The 18,606-nt window shown below is 50.2% G+C and overlaps 1 protein-coding gene across 3 annotated transcripts in view; it reads right to left on the bottom strand.

Moving 5' to 3' along the window:
- The window catches only part of RUNX1 (RUNX family transcription factor 1), a 202,566-nt gene that overhangs the window by 97,954 nt on the left and 86,006 nt on the right, over nucleotides 1-18,606 (bottom strand). The window lies entirely within an intron of this gene.

Below are 18,606 nucleotides of genomic sequence, written 5' to 3'. Positions count from 1 at the left end.
CGGGCAGGGGCTCCGGGAAGCGGCGCGGGACGAGCGGGACACCGCGACGGCCACCTCGGGGCACCGCGACCGCCGCCCCGGGGCACCGCGGCCACGCCTGGGGGGCTCCACACCCGCTCGGGGTGGGGGGCGTGTTCAGGCGCGACTCCCGGCTCTGCCTGCGAGCCCCGCTTGCCCATCAGTCACCGACCACCCGCCCCCACCGGAGCAGCGGCTGGTCCCCGCAAGGTGCCCGCAGAGCCGCAGACACATGTCCGCCCACCTCGCCGGGCAGCCCCCGAGAGAGCAGCCGGCGCGGTCTGCTCCGGGGCGTTTCCTCCCCGAGAATGGGGGGACCCCCGGCACAGCCACTGTCGGGGGTCGTCCCCGCCGCTTCCCGGCCCCGCGGACACGCACCCGGCCCCGAGGGGGCCCATCGCCGCTCAGTGTGTCCGGGACCAAGCTCCCGGCTGGGGGAGACCCCTCCCACCCCTCCTCCGTAACAGCCCGGCCACAAGGACAGCACGGCCGGGAACAGCCGCATGGGCATCATCGGGCCGCCGGCGCGCCGCTCAGGGCCCGCGGAGGCGGTAGCGAGGATGCCGAGTTGAGGCGTGGCTGTGCTTTCGGGCTAAGTCTCGGTTGGGTGTTTTTTTTTTTTTGTTTTGGTGCCCTTTTTTTTTTTATTTTGCTGCTGGTCGCGACTGTCGATCGCGCCCCTGGCTAACCCAGGCTGGGGACGGGGCGATCCCCACCCGCTGCCGCCGCCTCGGCGGAATCGCCGCCCGTCCCCGCCGCGCTCCTGGCGCGGGTTTGGGGTTCCCCCAGTCAAGCCTCACACCCCGCACCCGCCGCATCTCCTGTCCCCGCCGGCACGGCCGCCCCTCCCCGCGGCCACCCGCGGGACGCCTCCCCCTCTAATTCAGCAGCCGCTGCGGCGGCCGGGCGGGCTTTGAAGGGCAGCGGCGGCAGCAGCTGCAGCGGGGGTGGGTGGGTGGGAGTGGCGGCGGGGGGACCCCCCTCGGGACCGCCCCCGTCGAGGGGAGCAGCGCTCGGAGCGGGGTCGGGGCCGGTGCCCACCGCGGGCGGTGCTCGGTGCAGTTCCCGGCAGAGCCGCTAGAGGGGGCGCGCCGCACGCCAGCGCCCCGCCGGAGGGGACCCGGGGGACACACCCCTGTGAGACCCCCGAGACACCCCTGTGAGACCCTTGGAGACTCCCACGACATCCCTGTGAGACCGCTGGGGACCCCCACGACACCCCTGTGAGACTCCCAGGACACCCCTGTAAGACCCCCGGGACACCCCTGGGACACCCCTGTGAGACCCTTGGAGACCCCTGTGAGACCGTCAGACACTCCTGTGAGACCCCTGTGAGACTCCCAGGACACTCCTGTAAGACCCCCGGGAAACCCCTGGGACACCCCTGTGAGACCCTTGGAGACCCCCTGGAGACCCCTGTGAGACCCTCAGACACTCCTGTGAGACCCCTGGAGATCCCCGGGACACCCCTGCAAGACTCCCGGGACACCCCTGGAGAGCCCCGGACACCCCTGTGAGACCCCTGGAGATCTCCGGGACACCCCCGGGACGGGCGGGCTCTGCCTCCTCGCGAGCTGCGCCCACCACGGTCCGTCCCTACCACAACCCACCGCGGGCTGCGACCCCCGCAACCCCGGGAGCCCCCCATCCCCGGGAGCCCCTGGCACCTCCCCACGCCGGGGCGATGGCAGGGCACGGCGGGTCCTCGTTTCTGCCGACAGTGGCTTTAGAAACGCTCCGGAGCTGGGGAAGCAGCTGCGAGGGTTCTGCCACGAGTGGCGCCTGGTTGAAGGCAATTAATGAAAAAAAAAAAAAACTAAACCGAAAGCGCGCCGAGTTTCCCGAGGGGAGAGGAATCTGCTGCCGGAGAGGGATGCGCCGGGTGCCCCGAATTCACGGTGGCACAAGCGCCAGGTGTGGTTTCCTCGCATCCCTCCGAGTGCGGGTCAGGAGCGCCCTCCTCTCTCCGCTCCTGCTCCGCACCGGCGGCTGCAGCTTCATCTTTCCCTCCTTTTCCTTTGCCAAAGGATGCGGGGACGGTTTTCGGATCATTCCCCCGGCGGGGACTCCGTATTTACAACAGGTCCCTGTTTTAAGCAGCCGAGTTTGGTGCTAAAGCTCTTTCATACCGAGTTTCTACAGTTTGTCTGTGGCTTTCCTTAATTTTTAATTTTTTAATTTTTTTTTAATTCCATGTTTTTCGCGGCTATTTCTTCCTCGTATGAAATCATCCCGATTTTAAATTATTTTTCTGCTTTAAGACAAATGTGTAATACACACACACACACACACACACACACACACACACACATATACATACATATATATATATATATATATATATATATATATATATATATATATACAGGCAAACGGCTGTTATAAACCACAGCTTAAAAGCCGTCTGGGGTGTATTAGTGGCTGATAACTTTTTACGGGCGTGGTAGAGATAAGAAGAATTATCTTACTGACGTGCACACATCTGCCTACATCTCCTAAGATGTGAAAATGCAGTTTGTTGGTTGGGGTTTTTTTTTGTTTTTTTTGTTTTTTTTTAGTCAAGAGGCAGGGAGGATTTTATATTTAAATTAATGAATATGTTGAGGCGAATTTCAGTCCCTACTTTGCATCCCGTCTTAATTTGAGCTCCTTGTTGTAAACACAAAATAAACCCGACTGACGCACGTGGGTGGACACAGAGAGGTACAAACTTAAGCAGTTTAGGAGGGACGCAGAAAATACTGTTTTTAACTTCCCAGCCTTATCAGTGCTGAGATAAAGGGCGTTAATGTGCGCAAATGGGGCGATTCTCTTTTTAAATAGAAGAGCTTTTTGCACGGCAAGTTGAGGAGTCAACTAAGAGAGAAAATACCGTGGTGAGGATATTTAGTAGCAGATCGAGTTCTTTCTTTGACGTGCCCATTAGTACAAACCGCACCTGGGTTATTGGGTTGTTTTGGGCTTTTTGTTTGTTTGGTTGGTTGGTTTGTTTCTTTTTGTTTGTTTCTTTAGCCAATTCAATTCATGGTCTGCCTCATAATTTTTGCACGACAAAGAGGGCAACTCTCCAGGTATTTATTGTCCTCTTGTGCCGGTACTCTGGAAAAGTGGGAGTTAAGCAGCTTGCAGGAGTATCAGCAGCGAGAGAAAGTGAGGAAACGACTCAAAGCTGATGCTCCTTCTCACATGATAAGACTTTTTAGCATCCCCAAAGCTCAGACTTGCTCTCGGACAGTCCTTTTTTATTCTTTTGAAGCGAGAATCGCAGCGGCTGTTACAGCTTTACCAGCTCGGCGCTGCTCACATTTGCATTTTGACATCAATTTATCCCAGCCGAGAACAAAACGCAAGTGAATCTCTTGTTTACTTCTGTCGCACGGGATTCCTCGACCACAAAGCAGCGAGTTTTTTACGTAACACGGCCAAGCAAAAGCCTCGGAGAGAGGGAGCAACAATTTCGGGATGAATTTTAAACAGCCTAAATTGCCAAGAGCCCGAACGCAGAGCAGGTTCCCACTGCACAGGTAAATATTTCCCGGCCAAACAAGGAGCCCTGGACATTTTTTTTTTTTTAAGGGCTTGGATTTGTGCAGGACAGGAGGCAACTTGTATCAGGCAGGCAAACAAACATTTTGTTCAAGGGGAAAAAAATGCAGAGCTTAACAGAGCTGGGATAGGTGTCACATGAGCAAAACCCCAGAGAACTGGCTACAGCCAACACTTAGAAACATGCCCAGCCTCAGCCTTAGCGTGGAATGCCATGGGAATCTCGTCTGGGAACGCAATTACTTGAGCATTTAAATGTCTGGAGCATCCATGGGGTTATTCAGTGGGTCTCTCCTGCCTCTTGCACCTGAATTCATTTTATATGTGTATTAAGACCCTCCAAAAAAATCCCTGATCCTACAGATTTCATTCACAGACGTTGGTTCATCACGAGCAGAAGGAAGGCACACTTAAAACACCACTATAAACATTTCTGATCAGGCTTCTGAGTTAACCCTGTCACTATTGCATAGCAATCAGTGTCATGATTCCACTGCCTGACCTGAATAAAATCACCCAAGTGCCACATTCAGTTATTTTGGGGCTACTGAAATAATGAAACATCGCACAGAGAAAAGCAGCGGCGGGTAAAGAAAGAGACAATTTTCTCCTCATTTCCCTCAGTGATCTGTCCCACACAATGAAATGTGAGTTTCTCATCCTCGTGCACCAAAATGCCACCAAGGGGGGGATGTGAGGTGGTCAGGGGTGAGGGGTGAGGGTGAGGGGTGTCTGAATTCCCTCCCTTTCGGGGAGAAGGAAGCACCTAAAACCCCGCAGGGCTCTGGGCTTTGATCTGTTAAACTGATCCGAGATCGTTCGTTGTGGCTGCAGGAAAATTGGCCGCAGCTCATTTGATGCAAAGCAGAGGGATGGTGAGCAGGGCTGGAATGACACGCGTTCATTCTTTAACCTGGGCATCGAATTACTTGGGACCCTGAAAACGTTCTCAAGGGCTCTCCACCCCCTTTGTCCCCTTCATCCATCTCCATCCCTAGGTGACAATGGTGGTAAAAGCCCATCTCGTTCCTCCTGGGTGGAGGTTGAGAGGCTTTTTCTTTCCAAATAGGACAATCCATGCTCTTGTCACTCCAAATATTTCAGCAGGCAGACATGGCTCCTGTTTGAGGATGTGGGGAATGATTTGCCTGAATATCAGAGGGTTGGGTGGCACAGACATGAACCTACACATGAAGGGAGCTCCCTTCTCCCATTTCACCTCTGCCATCACTCAGAAACTGCCTCTCTCCAGACTAGAACTGTCAGCTGGTGGCAGAATGGGCAGGTACAGCCCGGGAAGGGCCATTTTCAGGAAAGGCTGAATTGTCACTTTGCACCCCTGTCAATCCCAACACTGCAGGTCCTCCCAGGGGTTTGCTGGGTGAAGGAACGAGTCCAACCAACAGCCAAAGGCAGAGTTCAGACTGGGCAGAGCCCAAAAGGATGGGTGATGAAATGCTCTTTGTCTGACTTTTCCTAAGGCTGTGGATACAATCTCAGTGCTCAACTGTGTGACCAATAACCCACCATCCCTGGAGACATTTCTCCATGGCATTTTTCCTCCCTGTTTCCTCAAGGGGGGATTTAATCCCACAGCTGTCTGTGTGGATAGACCCCGAGCCTTACCCCACTTAGTCAAGCCAGCTCAGCCTTGCTGGGAGGTTTGGTAAGGGCCAAAGCCAAGGCTGGGCTCCTTCTGGTGCTCACCTGCTGCAGGTGTGTGGTGTGTGACCACAGACCCAGCACAGGGCAGGAGGAGCCTCTCCCCTCCTCTGCTTTACAAAAAACCCAATCTGGTTCAAAAAATATTTGCTAGAACATCACCAATAAGTTTTCTCCTTGGTCTTACACAACTGTTGATAAACTTCTGGGTAGGAGCAGAGACTGGGCTAAATGTGCTCTGCAAAAATACCTCCTGGGGGTTTGCCCTGTGTGTCCTTTGCTCCCCTCACCTGTGGACCAGACATGTGGGAGGCATCACTGCAGCTGGGATGTGATGCATTTTGCTTTCCTCAAAGTGGGAGAGCAGGTTGCTCCAAGCCCTGTCCAACCTGGTCTTGGACACTCCCAGGGATGGGGCTTCTCTGGACACCCCATGCCAGGGCTTCACCACCCTCACAGCCAGGAATTTCTCCATAATCTCCCATCTAACCCTGCCCTCCCTCAGCTTAAAGCCATCCCCCTGTGTCCTATCACTTACATGCCTGTGTGAAAATTCCCTCCCCAGCCTTCTTGTAAGCCCCTTTTAGGCACTGGAAAGAGCTCTGAGGTCTCCCTGGAGCCTCCTCTTCTCCAGGCTGGACAATCCCAACTCTCCCAGCAGAGCTGCTCCATTTGGTGCCTCCTCTAGATTCACACCCATGTCCTTTCCAGGCTGGGAACCCCAGGGCTGGATGCAGCATTCCAGGTGGAACAGGCTCTCTGGAGGAGAAGCAGAGAGGTCACATCCAGAGCCCAGGGAACATCCTGTGTTATTTTCCCAGCACTCAATTCCCAGGGAGAGCAACATCCTGGCCAGGGTGTTCCAGACTATCAGGGAATGAGAGAGATTCCAGAGAAGGGCAACCACAGTGATTAAAGGTCTAGAAGGAGCTACCTATGAGGAGAGATTAAAGGAATTAAATAGATCCATATAATTTGGGGCCAAGGGGAAGCCAAGGGGATGGTGTGACTGTGGTTTAACATGAAAGACAAGGGGGAAGAGGAAGGGGAGGGACTGATTTCATTAGCAAAAAATGGTAAGACAAGAAGTGACAGATGCCAACTAAAGTAGAAGGAGCTCAGTTTTAAGAGCAAGGTCATCGTTGATCCTGAGATCAAATAGGGAAGGGAATCTGCTCCCGGGGAAGCTGCAGATTCAACATCACTTGAACTTCCTTAGTCATCCCTATTGTCCCAGCTGAGCTGGGAAGTTCTGGGACATCATCTCTGGGGACATCACACATCTTGCCCGGGAGGCTCTTGCTTTCCCAGTAAAAAAACCCTCAATGCCAGGGGAGTTTTCTGCAGAAATCCTTCTTTTTTTTTCCCAACAAACACATAAGAGATACCAAAAGTTCATAGAGAAACCTAAAGCACTACTAACTTTGGCCCAAAGTTCAAACAGTGACATTTTCAAACAGAAAGGTTGTTGAATCCCCAAATGTCCAAGCACCTGGGAGGGGAAAGTTTAAGACAGAGCAGAAGCAAAGCCAAAAAGTGCTGGGATGTACAGCCTCAAAGCCCAGATGATTTGAAGGCCATTCCAGAGGAAAACAAAACCACTCAGACCTTTTGGATTTCTCTCTCCTCACAGCTCAAAATTAAAAGTGTGTGTGTGTGAGACTAAGGAGAGAAAATTAGTTCATTTAATATGATTTTACTGTGGCTGATCCCTAGAGGAGAAGCCAATTACCTGAAATACTTGGGAGTGTGGGGTGGAGAAGGGAATGGAACTTGTTGAAAAGGTGCCATCTGCTGTAAGTACTTGCTGGTTTGGAGGCTTAAAAATACACATTGTGAGCCATTATACTCTGCTCATTACATGCCTTGATTAATGCAGATAATATCACCCACACCCAGTGTTTCTGTGGCATTTTAGGTACTCAGGTTGGTTCAGAACAACCTCCAGCACTAATTGTAACATTGGGGCTTTTGATCTTCTGCTCTGGTAGGATCACTACAGATGCCTTGTACTGGCTCATGGAGGGAAAAATAGAATTAAAAGAAAAAAATCCTGCAGTGAGTGGTGAGTGACCAGGCAGAAATTCAGGGCACTGAATGTACTTAAGTCTGGGAAAAAGAATTCACTAGAGCTGAGGTGCTGGGAGGGAAAATGGGACTGGAACATTCCCACTGTGGCTCATCCAAATGACTTGATTTAGGTTTGCCTTTCTCTGGGTTGGTTTGCTCACTTTTCAGTCTAAATTAAGTGTGAATTATGGAGAGAACAATAAAATGGCTTGGCAAGGGACATTAAAGGTCATCTCATTCCCACCCCTGCCATGGGCAGGGACACCTCCCACCAGCCCAGGCTGCTCCAAGCCCTGTCCAACCTGGCCTGGGACACTCCCAGGGATGGGGCAGCCACAGCTGCTCTGCCCACCCTGTGCCAGGGCCTGCCCACCCTCCCAGCCAGCAATTCCTTCCCAATATCCCATCCAGCCCTGCCCTCTGTCAGTTTGAAGCCATTCCCCTTGTCCTGTCCCTCCAGCCCTTGGGAATGGTCTCTCTCCATCTTTCTTGGGGCTCCTTCAGCTCCTGGAAGGCCACACTGAGGTCCCCCCAAAGCTTCTCCTCTCCAGGCTGGCCAATGCCAGCTGTGCCAGCCTTTCCTCCCAGCAGAGCTGCTCCATCCTCTGCCCATCCTGGGGCCTCCTCTGGCCTCTCCAGCAGCTCCATGTCCTTCCTGTGCTGCCCCCAGGGCTGGAGCAGCTCTGCAGGTGGGGCTCACCTGAGGGGCAGAGGGGCACAATCCCCCCTGTCCTGCCCTGCTGCCCACACTGTGGGACCAACCCAGGGCACTGCTGCTCTCTGGGTGCCCATGGCCAGGATTGATTAAGTGATTACAAATTTTCCATGTGTCATAAGCAGGAGATTTAAAGCCTCAGTGTGTTCTTGGGATAAAGCTCCTTCCTTAGTCATCCCTATTGTCCCAGCTGAGCTGGGAAGTTCTGGGACATCATCTCTGGGGACATCACACATCTTGCCTGGGAGGCTCTTGCTTTGCCAGTAAAAAAACCCTCAATGCCAGGGGAGTTTTCTGCAGAAATCCTTCTTTTTTTCCCAACAAACACATAAGAGATACCAAAACTTCATAGAGAAACCTAAAGCACTACTAACTTTGGCCCAAAGTTCAAACAGTGACATTTTCAAACAGAAAGTTTGTTGAATCCCCAAATGTCCTTCCTTTATTTCTCTATATGGGATTCCTTGTTCAGGTCTTTTCCAATCCTAAATCCTTCTGGGATTCTGGGATTGAGCATCCACAGACAGTTCTGAGCAGCATCCCTGACACAGGCAGGTTTCACAGCACTGAGTTAAGAGTAGTTCTAATCCCTCTGCTCCAGTCCCATAAGCACATTCTGAGCCTAAAGCTGGAACTGTGTCTTCATGGGTGAAGCTCAGCAGAGGATTTTCTGTGTCTCTGTGGCAGGTGCTCTTTCTGCCTTAGAAAGAAGTGGCTCTTTAGCTGGGGATTTTATTATTAATTAAGATCAAACAAATGTTTTTCTGTTTTGTTGTTAATAATGTTGCTGTTGTTAAGGTCTTTATCCAGAGAGTCTGACAACATGTTGGCTGGAGCTCTGAGCAACCTGGGCTGGTGGAAAGTGTCCCTTCCATGGCAGGGGGTGGCACTGGATGATCTTTAGGGTCCCTTCTAACCCAAACCACTCTGTGATTCTGTGACTTTGTGTCTTCCTGAAGCTTTTCTAATTCCTGTCCCACACATTATCCCACAGTGGATGAGCTGACCTGTCCAGGGAGACACTTCCCTGTGGGTACAGGGTGGCTGGCACGGGGCTGACCTTGGCATACCCAGGCTCAGACCTGCCAGGCACAGGCAGAGTCGGGCTCAGGTGGGATGTTAAGTGGAGGGGAAACGATTTAGGAGATTAACTTGTGGCTTTGGCTGTGGCTGTAGCAAAGCATTAGTGGTGCAGAGTCTGGTTTCCTTCCTCCAGCCCTGGTTCCACCAAGGGATGCTGCAGTGAAAGGCACAGAATCCCAGAATCCCGGGATTCCCGAGGCTGGCACAGCCCTGCCAGCCCCTGGAGCCCACCCTGTGCCCCATGCCCACCTTGGCAAAGCCCTGCCAGCTCCTGGAGCCCACCCTGTGTCCGATGCCCACCTTGGCAAAGCCCTGCCAGGCCCTGGAGCCCACCCTGTGCCCCATGCCCACCTTGGCAAAGCCCTGCCAGCCCCTGGAGCCCACCCTGTGCCCGATGCCCACCTTGTCCCCCAGCTCAGAGCACTGAGTGCCACGGCCAGTCCTGCCTTGGGTACCTGCAGGGCTGGGCACTCCAAACCTCCCTGGGCAGTCCCTCCCAGGCACTCAGCAATAGGACAAGGGGGCACGATGGGCTCAAGCTCTGCCAGGGGAAATTGAAGTTGGAGAGCAGAAAGAAATTCTTTGCAGAGAGAGTGCTCAGGGATTGGAATGGGCTGCCCAGAGAGGGGGTGGATTCCCCATCCCTGGAGGTTTTTCAGCTGAGCTTGGCCGTGGCACTGAGTGCCATGATCTGGTAAAGGGACTGGAGTTGGACCAAGGGTTGGACTTGATGATCTCAGAGGTCTTTTCCAACCCAATCCATTCTATGATTCCATGATTCCAGTGCCTGACCACCCTTTCCAGGCAGAAATCCCTCCTGAATCTCCCCTGGCACAACTTCAGGCCATTTCCTCTCTTCCTTTCCCTTGGGCCATGACAGAAGAGATCAACTCCCCACTCAATGCCCCCTCCTGGCAGGGACTGCAGAGCCAGAAGGTCCCCCCCGAGCCTCCTTTTCTCCAGGCTGAGCCCCCCCAAACTGTTTCATTTCTTTTTGTGTTTTTTTTTTCAGTGCATCTTTCTTTTGGTACCACAGTGACAGTTTAACACACAAACCTGTTCTACAACTTGATTATTTTAGGGAAATTCCCCAAGTGGATTATTTTAGGGGACTCCTAAGGTGATGCAAATATTTGCAGGATCTGCCTGTGTCTGTCAGTTAAACAAGGACTTTCCAAGACATTCAAGTCCACAACAGGCTCTTCTGAGCCCTTTCACAGGCCAGTCTGAGGATCTTCTGGAGGTACCAAACCTATCCTGAGAGCCCCAAGGACAACTCCAAACAGGTCTGGATACCCCACCACAGCAAGAGATGAGATAATTTTGAATTTTTAGGCAAGACAGCTCATTCTTTAGTCTCAGCATCACTCAGTGTCACTGAGGAATTACCTGCAAACCCCAGGCCACGTCCAGTGCCAATCAATACTGGGCCAAAAGTGAAGGACATGAGAGGTTCAGAGCATTTGGAGGATGGAGCAAAAGGAGTGCTTAAATTTTAGGGGGAACAAAGATCTCCACTGATGGGGATGTGGGGAGAGGATTCCTGGAGAAATCCTGGGGCTCCCTCCCTTGCAAGTCTAGGACGTGGCTAGGCTGATCTCTTGCATGGCTGGTGTGGGATTCCTGGATCCCCTTGGCATCCCTCCCCACCAGTAATTGGCTTTAAAACACGTGTAAATAATTGCTCTGCAAGTGTTACTTTGTTTTAACGGCAATCGGGGCTTCTCCTCTTGGGTGGTTTCTCCCAGAAGTGTTTTCACTTTGCCAGGTATGTCACCTACTGCCTTTGATCTCAACCACACATCTGCCCCCGGGTCCTAAGGAGGTGTGAATTCCTATCAAAGCCTCCGTTCCCCTTTGTTCCAGGTGAGCTCTGTGTGCCAGGGAGGGAGCAGAGCGAGCTCTGTGTGCCAGGGAGGAGCAGAGTGAGATTCAGGGAGAGGGAGGGAGCAGCCCAGGTGAGCCAGGTGGCCCCTGGGAGTCCAAAGTGGAGGTGGTGAGGCATCTGCTGTCCCATTTCTCTTCCTCTCTGGTGCCTCCTTGTCCCCAGACAGTGGTGCTGGACTGTCCTCAGGCCATGCAGAAGGATGATCATAGGATCACAGAACGGATTGGGTTGGAAAAGACCTCCAAGATCATCAAGTCCAACCCTTGGTCCAACTCCAGTCCCTTTACCAGATCATGGCACTCAGTGCCACGGCCAAGCTCAGCTGAAAAACCTCCAGGGACGGGGAATCCACCCCCTCTCTGGGCAGCCCATTCCAATCCCTGAGCACTCTCTCTGCAAAGCATTTCTTTCTCCAACTTCAATTTCCCCTGGCAGAGCTTGAGCCCATCGTGCCCCCTTGTCCTATTGCTGAGTGCCTGGGAGAAGAGACCAACCCTCACCTGGCCAGAACTTCCCTTCCCTTCCCTTCCCTTCCCTTCCCTTCCCTTCCCTTCCCTTCCCTTCCCTTCCCTTCCCTTCCCTTCCCTTCCCTTCCCTTCCCTTCCCTTCCCTTCCCTTCCCTTCCCTTCCCTTCCCTTCCCTTCCCTTCCCTTCCCTTCCCTTCCCTTCCCTTCCCTTCCCTTCCCTTCCCTTCCCTTCCCTTCCCTTCCCTTCCCTTCCCTTCCCTTCCCTTCCCTTCCCTTCCCTTCCCTTCCCTTCCCTTCCCTTCCCTTCCCTTCCCTTCCCTTCCCTTCCCTTCCCTTCCCTTCCCTTCCCTTCCCTTCCCTTCCCTTCCCTTCCCTTCCCTTCCCTTCTCTTCCTCTCTGGTCCCTCCTTGTCCCCAGACAGTGGTGCTGGGCCATCCCCAAGGATGATGATCCATCAGGGCTTAACAAAACCTGCTGCCTCCCCTTTCTCCTGAGCCAGAGTGGCCTCTGTCCTCTGCCCACTCAGTTCCAACTGCCAGGCCCTGGTTTGTGTCAGGGCAGCTGAGGAGGAGAAAAGCTGCAATTCCACACCTTTCACTTCAATCTTGTTCCAAACCTGCCCTGAAACGCACCCAAACCTTATAGAATATTCAATATTCAAAATATTGTGTTCCCAGCCAGCCACAATAAATGGCTCCCTGAGCCCTAACTACAATGCAGAACCTTTTTAAAAGGAAATTTGCTGCAGAGTGAACAAAGCTCAGCAAGATTAGCTGAAGATCACATTCCCCTCCTGCCTTCCAGTTGCAGATGTTGCACGTGATACCCAGTTCCGTTCAAAGGCAGCAGGATATTTTAATCCAGTTTTCCCCCAGTTCATTTGCATAATTATGAAATTAGAGGCTGTAACTGCCTTGGCTGTAGCTTTGTCAGGCAAGAAATATATGTAGCAATACCTTTAAGCCTTTCTTGGCCAACACAAAGCATCCTCTGGATGATTTTTAGGTGTGAATTATCACCAGTGAATCAAATCTATGCACGACAATATTGAACAGAGGCAGTTGCTTGTTTGGTTTATGCACTACACAAACCCCCTCTCATGACATCCACTTAATATTCTATTTATCCACTGTCTCTTCAATGTCCTTTCAGTGCCTGCACTGTGTGTGGAGCTCTGTGGAAGCAAAGCAGGGGAAGGCCAAGCTCGTCCCAAGGGAAGGGCTGAGCCTCTGGCAGGAAGGAATTTTGTTGCCTTTTAGTGCTGGGGTGGTTGGAATTTCTCTTTATCCAACCTTTAGGTATAGTGCAAAATGATTCCATGCCAGTTTTCCAAGTGTTCTGCCATGGAAACAAAGGGAGACCTTCTCAGTTTGTGGAGGTATTTGAAGTTCAAGGGGTTCATGGGCTGTAAATCACAATAAAATCTGTCCCCCCCCATCTCCCTGCAAAGGGCAACTTTGCTGCAGTTGAGGTTAATCCCGAGGAAGGTGCCAAAAAGATGGTGTGGGAGAGGAAAAGGGGAGGAATCTTTGAACAGAAATTAAAAAAAAAATCATAATTATTCCTTTCTTCAGCCCCAACTTTCATCCTTCTGTGTTAATTGGATCTTTTACAAGCAAACCCATAAAAGTGTTTAAAACCTGGCTATAAAAACCTTTTGCACACAGACATCAATTTGTTTAATTTACCAAATATTTAGTGGAAAAAGAGCCATTAAGAACAAAGCCAAGAAATAAATATATTTTGCAGAATGCCAGGTGTTACATAAAGGGTATGATGTCTTTCTTTCTGGTACCCTGGTTGTGCAAGAGGGACCAGCAATGCTGGAAAAGGCAGTTTTATTCTCTGTAAATACACAGCAAAATAGGCCATGGCAGGGTCTCTACAATCTGTGAAGGTTTTGCTAAAATTCCTATTATTTTATCTAAAACACCCTTGGGATGAAAAGTTATCTTGGGTGCTCTGAGGGGAAAACTTGTACTTGCTTTGTGAGGGATTAAAACCTCCTCAAGCCAACAGGCTGAGCCTTTAATTTGTACAAAAGAGCATCATTGGTGACCATAACTCTGGGACTAGAAAAGCATCATTAGTGACCATAACTCTGGGACTCAGGAGAACATCATTAGTGACCATAACCCTGGGACTCAGGAGAACATCATTAGTTACCATAACCTTGGGACTCAGAACAGCATCACTGGTGGCCATAACCCTGGGACTAGAAAAGCCTCATCTGTGACCACAACTCTGGGACTAGAAAAGCATCATCTGTGACCACAACTCTGGAACTCAGAAGAGCATCATTAGTGACCATAACTCTGGGACTCAGGAGAACATCATTAGTGACCATAACCTTGGGAGTCAGAACAGCATCACTGGTGGCCATAACCCTGGGACTAGAAAAGCATCATTGGTGACCATAACTCTGGGACTCAGAAGAACATCATTAGTGACCATAACCCTGAGACTCAGAAGAGCATCACTGGTGACCATAACCCTGGGACTAGAAAAGCCTCATCTGTGACCACAACTCTGGGACTAGAAAAGCATCATTAGTGACCATAACTCTGGGACTAGAAAAGCATCATTAGTGACCATAACTCTGGGACTCAGGAGAACATCATTAGTTACCATAACCCTGGGACTAGAAAAGCATCATCTGTGACCACAACTCTGGGACTCAGAAGAACATCATTAGTGACCATAACCCTGAGACTCAGAAGAGCGTCACTGGTGACCATAACCCTGGGACTAGAAAAGCATCATCTGTGACCATAACCCTGGGACTAGAAAAGCCTCACCTGTGACCACAACTCTGGGACTCAGGAGAACACCATTAGTGACCATAACCCTGGGATTCAGAATTCTGAGAATCACTGGTGACCATAACCCTGGGACTAGAAAAGCAGCATTAGTGACCCTAACCCTGGGAGTCAGAAGAGCATCATTAAGTGACCATAACCCTGAGACTCAGAAGAGCATCACAGAATCACAGAATGGACTGGGTTGGAAAAGACCTCCAAGATCATCAAGTCCAACCCTTGGTCCAACTCCAGTCCCTTTACCAGATCATGGCACTCAGTGCCACGGCCAAGATCAGCTGGAAAACCTCCAGGGATGGGGAATCCACCCCCTCTCTGGGCAGCCCATTCCAATCTCTGAGCACTCTCTCTGCAAAGAATTTCTTTCTGCTCTCCAACTTCAATTTCCCCTGGCAGAGCTTGAGCCCATCGTGCCCCCTTGTCCTATTGCTGAATGCCTGGGAGAAGAGACCAACCCCCACCTGGCCAGAACTTCCCTTCAGGCAGTTCCAGACAGTGCTGAGGTCACCTCTGAGCCTCCTCTTCTCCAGGCTGAACACCCCCAGCTCCCTCAGCCTCTCCCCACAGCACTTGTGCTCCACTCCCTTCTCCAGCCTCGTTGCTCTTCTCTGAGCATAACCCTGGGACTCAGAAGAGCATCATTAGTGACCATAACCCTGGGATTCAAACCAATCAACGCTGATTAGGCAACAATTGCACTGCCTGGTCCTCCCTGACCACTTTGCTCTTTCCAAATTGCCAACCATCCACCACAGCTGCCTTTGGAAGGACATCACCTCCCACTTCCACCAGGCTGCCCAGCCCAGTTCTCTCTGCTGTTGGTGCCACCTCCATCCCAACCATCTGAAATCGAAGCTGTTTTGAAGTATTTCCTCTGAAGAAACTGGTTCAGTTAGAAAGGTTTGTGACACTTTTGTGAGCCCAGTGAGATCCTCCCTGTGCTGCCAACTGTGGAATTTCATGCACATGCACAGTGACATTTCCTTCTTTCTCTCCAGCAGAAATTAAATTAAATAGGGTTTTTTTTACCCAATTCTCTCTGTTACTTTCTAGCCAATATTTCTATTTCACAGCAACGCCAGGCAAACTTTATGAAAAAGAAGACAAAGAAGCTTTTACCAAACAGGCCAGTGGCTGCTCTGTTTTTCCTCATCAGGTACATGGTCCAGGAGAGAGGAGAAGCCATAGCAAACTGCCCGTGGTTCATGGCTGAGCTTCTCTGGTGGCCAGGCAGTGGCCAGACCCTGCAGGAGCCCAGCAGAAACTAAACAGGGTGAGGGCAGAGCTCTCCCTTTTCACTCCACTCCTTCCCTGCCCTAGAGATCATTATTTAACATGAGCAAATTGAAAAATGACATGCAGCCATACTTAGGAGGGTTTTTTTTTTCCCTTCCACTAACCAAACTCACATGAGACTTCCCATCTTTCTCTCTCCTCTCCCTCCCTCTCTCTCTGTTGGTTTTTTTTTTCTTTTTGCCTCGGGCATTTATAGGCTGGTAATTCTCATTTTAGCTCCTCTGATGATTTTTCTCTGCCCAATTGGAGTGGAAGTGGGTGAAGATTTTCAGTTCAGGTTTGCTGTGAGGAACCAGCTCGGGGTTGCTCCTGTTGTTTTGGCTGTTTGAAAGGTGCCAGTAAACAGAATAATGACAGGGATAATGATTCCTTCTGCTTTATTCCCCTGCTCACAGTGTTTTATAGTCACTTACACCAGACAGGGTATCATGAGAGTGTCTCTGACTACAAGGAGATTTTTTTTTCTCTATACAAACCACCCTCATCCCACCTGTACATGGGAATAATTCCAGTGCCAGTGCTGGGATGGGAATTGTGTGTGAGAAACAGTCAATCCTTAAAATTCTGGTCAATCCCTAAAATACGAGTCTGTATCTGCAAAGCTTGAAGTTCCTTCTGTAGGTGAAGCAATTAAACATCTCAGATCTCTGCTGTTTGAAGGGAAATAGTTTTTCCTTGATAGATACAAGTCACAGGTGAGGAATCCAGCAAGTTTCTTAGGAATTCAGAGATAAATAGATATATGGATGAGTGGAACCAAGCAAGGATGGATAGACAGGTACAGAGATCTTCCAAAGGGTTAAATCAGACTCTGAAATTCAGCCCAGCTGTTTTGCAGCCACTGGAAGAGAACAGAAAGCAGCTGGAGAACAACCAGAATCCAACCAAAATAAGATTTCCAGAGCATCTCTTGTATGAGAGCAGTGGAAACCCCCCGTGCCCACACTGTGCTCCCCTCCCTCCCTTTTCCTAACTTAAGAAGGGAAGCCAAATATATTCCTTGTCCTTCCTCACCTCATCTTTCCTAATGGATTTCCCCTCCTAGAAACTGGAGAGATGGTCACAGACAGTGATAAGAAAAGCCCCAAACCAAGCAGGAGCTCTTGTATCTGGGTAATCAAAAAGAAAAGCTGCCAAACCCATAGTTGGTGTTGGAGGGGGTTTGTTTGGGTTTTTTGGTTTGTGTTTTCCAGATTCCAGGTTGGGATGTTTCTAATGAAATCAGGGAATTCATGTGGAAACACAAGGCTGTGAGATTTGCTTGGGGGTTTGCTGCTGGCCAAATTCCCCATTTTGAGTACACCGAGAGAGTTTTCAATATTATTTTTAATAAAAATGCTACAATCTCTCTTGTCAGCCCATGGCCACAAACATGTTCCTTACTGACACTTCCACACATGCAGTGCTGGCTACAAAGAAAACTGTGTGTGGGTTTAAACTCTTCCAGGAACAGCCAAAGCTGTTGGTCTGTCAGAGCAGGTTCGAGTTGTCTTGGATAAGAAGACAACAAAATAAAACATAATTCTGGGAAAGACTCATCCAGAGACTCTTTGGGGCTGTTTGACTGTTATTCTGCTACTGAACAGAAAAACAAGAAGGGGTACCTTGTTTTCCTTTCTTTTGAAGTTTGCTTGAGGAAAGGAGAGACCTGAACAAGAAATACGGGGGGGAGGGAGGGAGGAATGGAAAGAAGGGGAGGGAAAAAAAAAAAGGGAAACCCAACAGAAAGCCCAGAGACACGAAAGGAAACAGCACCATCCCTACCCCTCTAGCAACTCTTACCCAACCCTGGGTTATGACATTATTCAACTGCCACGGGAGGAGTGTGAGGCACCTCAGGCAAATGTTTCACCAACTGCACAGCAAGATGTTTCCTGGGCTGTGCCGACAGCGGTTCAGCAGAGCTGCAACAGCCCCTCTGGGCCAGGGCAGATAAACCCCCAGGGGCTGCTATCTGCAGATGCTCACCCTGCTGCAAAGGTTCCTCCTTCCCAGCCCTCCCAAGCTGGGCTTTTGAACCTTCAGTCCTGGTCTTTCGTTTTTTTTTGTTTTTTTTTTTGGTTTTTTTTGTTTGTGTTTTTTTTTTGTTTTTGTTTTTTTTTGTTTTGTTTTTTTTATGGTTTTTTTGTTTGTTTTTTTGTTTTTTTTCCTTTTTTGTTTTTTTTTGTTGTTTTTTCCTTTTTTTTTGTTTTGTTTGTTTTTATTTTTTATTATCAGTTTTCACCTTCCTTTTCCTATTGCTCATGGCCCATCTATCAGCCTGGGAGCACCTGATGGGTATTTGCATAAAGATAAGGCTGGGCAATGTGTGTGTTGCCACCAGAGAGGGTGGATCTCCAGGGAAAACTCAGCTCCAGAGCCAGGATGGGTTGCAGTTTCACCCTTTTCTTCCCTGAGTTGACAGAGAATTGAGAGGACTGTAAAACATTTTCTTTGCCACTTTATTTCGGTCATTTTGGTTTTCCAGGAAAAAGCCTTTCAGAATAATTTTTTTTTTCCTCCCTGAGTGTGTTTTGAGCAGTGCAAAGGTGGTCAAGTGAATATTTCAAGTGAAACTCAGCTCAAGTTTCCTTCCCTGTGTCTTACAGTGCCAGCCTGGAAGTGAAGGAGCAGAGAGAAGGTGATAAGATTAAAAAAAAAAAAGAACTATTTTTAATTTTTCCATGTATTCTACAAGTGCTGATCCAGCAGTAAGCTGTGAGCCAATATTTATTTAAGGAAAACAGATACTTTGGCAAGGCATTATCTTAGAAGCAGTGGAAGCAAAAAAATCTGTTTTTCTGGAGGTGCTGCAGCTCTCATGGACTTTGAGGGAAGCTCTTGGTGTCCAGGTCATCTGGAAGTGAGGGATAACTTTTTAATCTCAGTAATCTCTTTGATCTGGTGAGACCCACCCAGAATTCTGGATCCAGGTCTGGTGCCTCCAATATAAGAAGGACATGGAACTGTTGGAGCAAGTCCAGAGGAGACCATGAAGTTGATAAGGAGGTTGGAGCACCTTCCCTATGGGGACAGGCTGGGAGAGTGGGGACTGTCCAGCCT

The sequence above is a fragment of the Pithys albifrons genome, chromosome 1, assembly GCF_047495875.1.
Source record: "Pithys albifrons albifrons isolate INPA30051 chromosome 1, PitAlb_v1, whole genome shotgun sequence".
NCBI classification, from domain to species: domain Eukaryota; kingdom Metazoa; phylum Chordata; class Aves; order Passeriformes; family Thamnophilidae; genus Pithys; species Pithys albifrons.
Note: the sequence above shows the minus strand (reverse complement) of the source record. Positions and strands in the feature narration are given on the sequence as shown.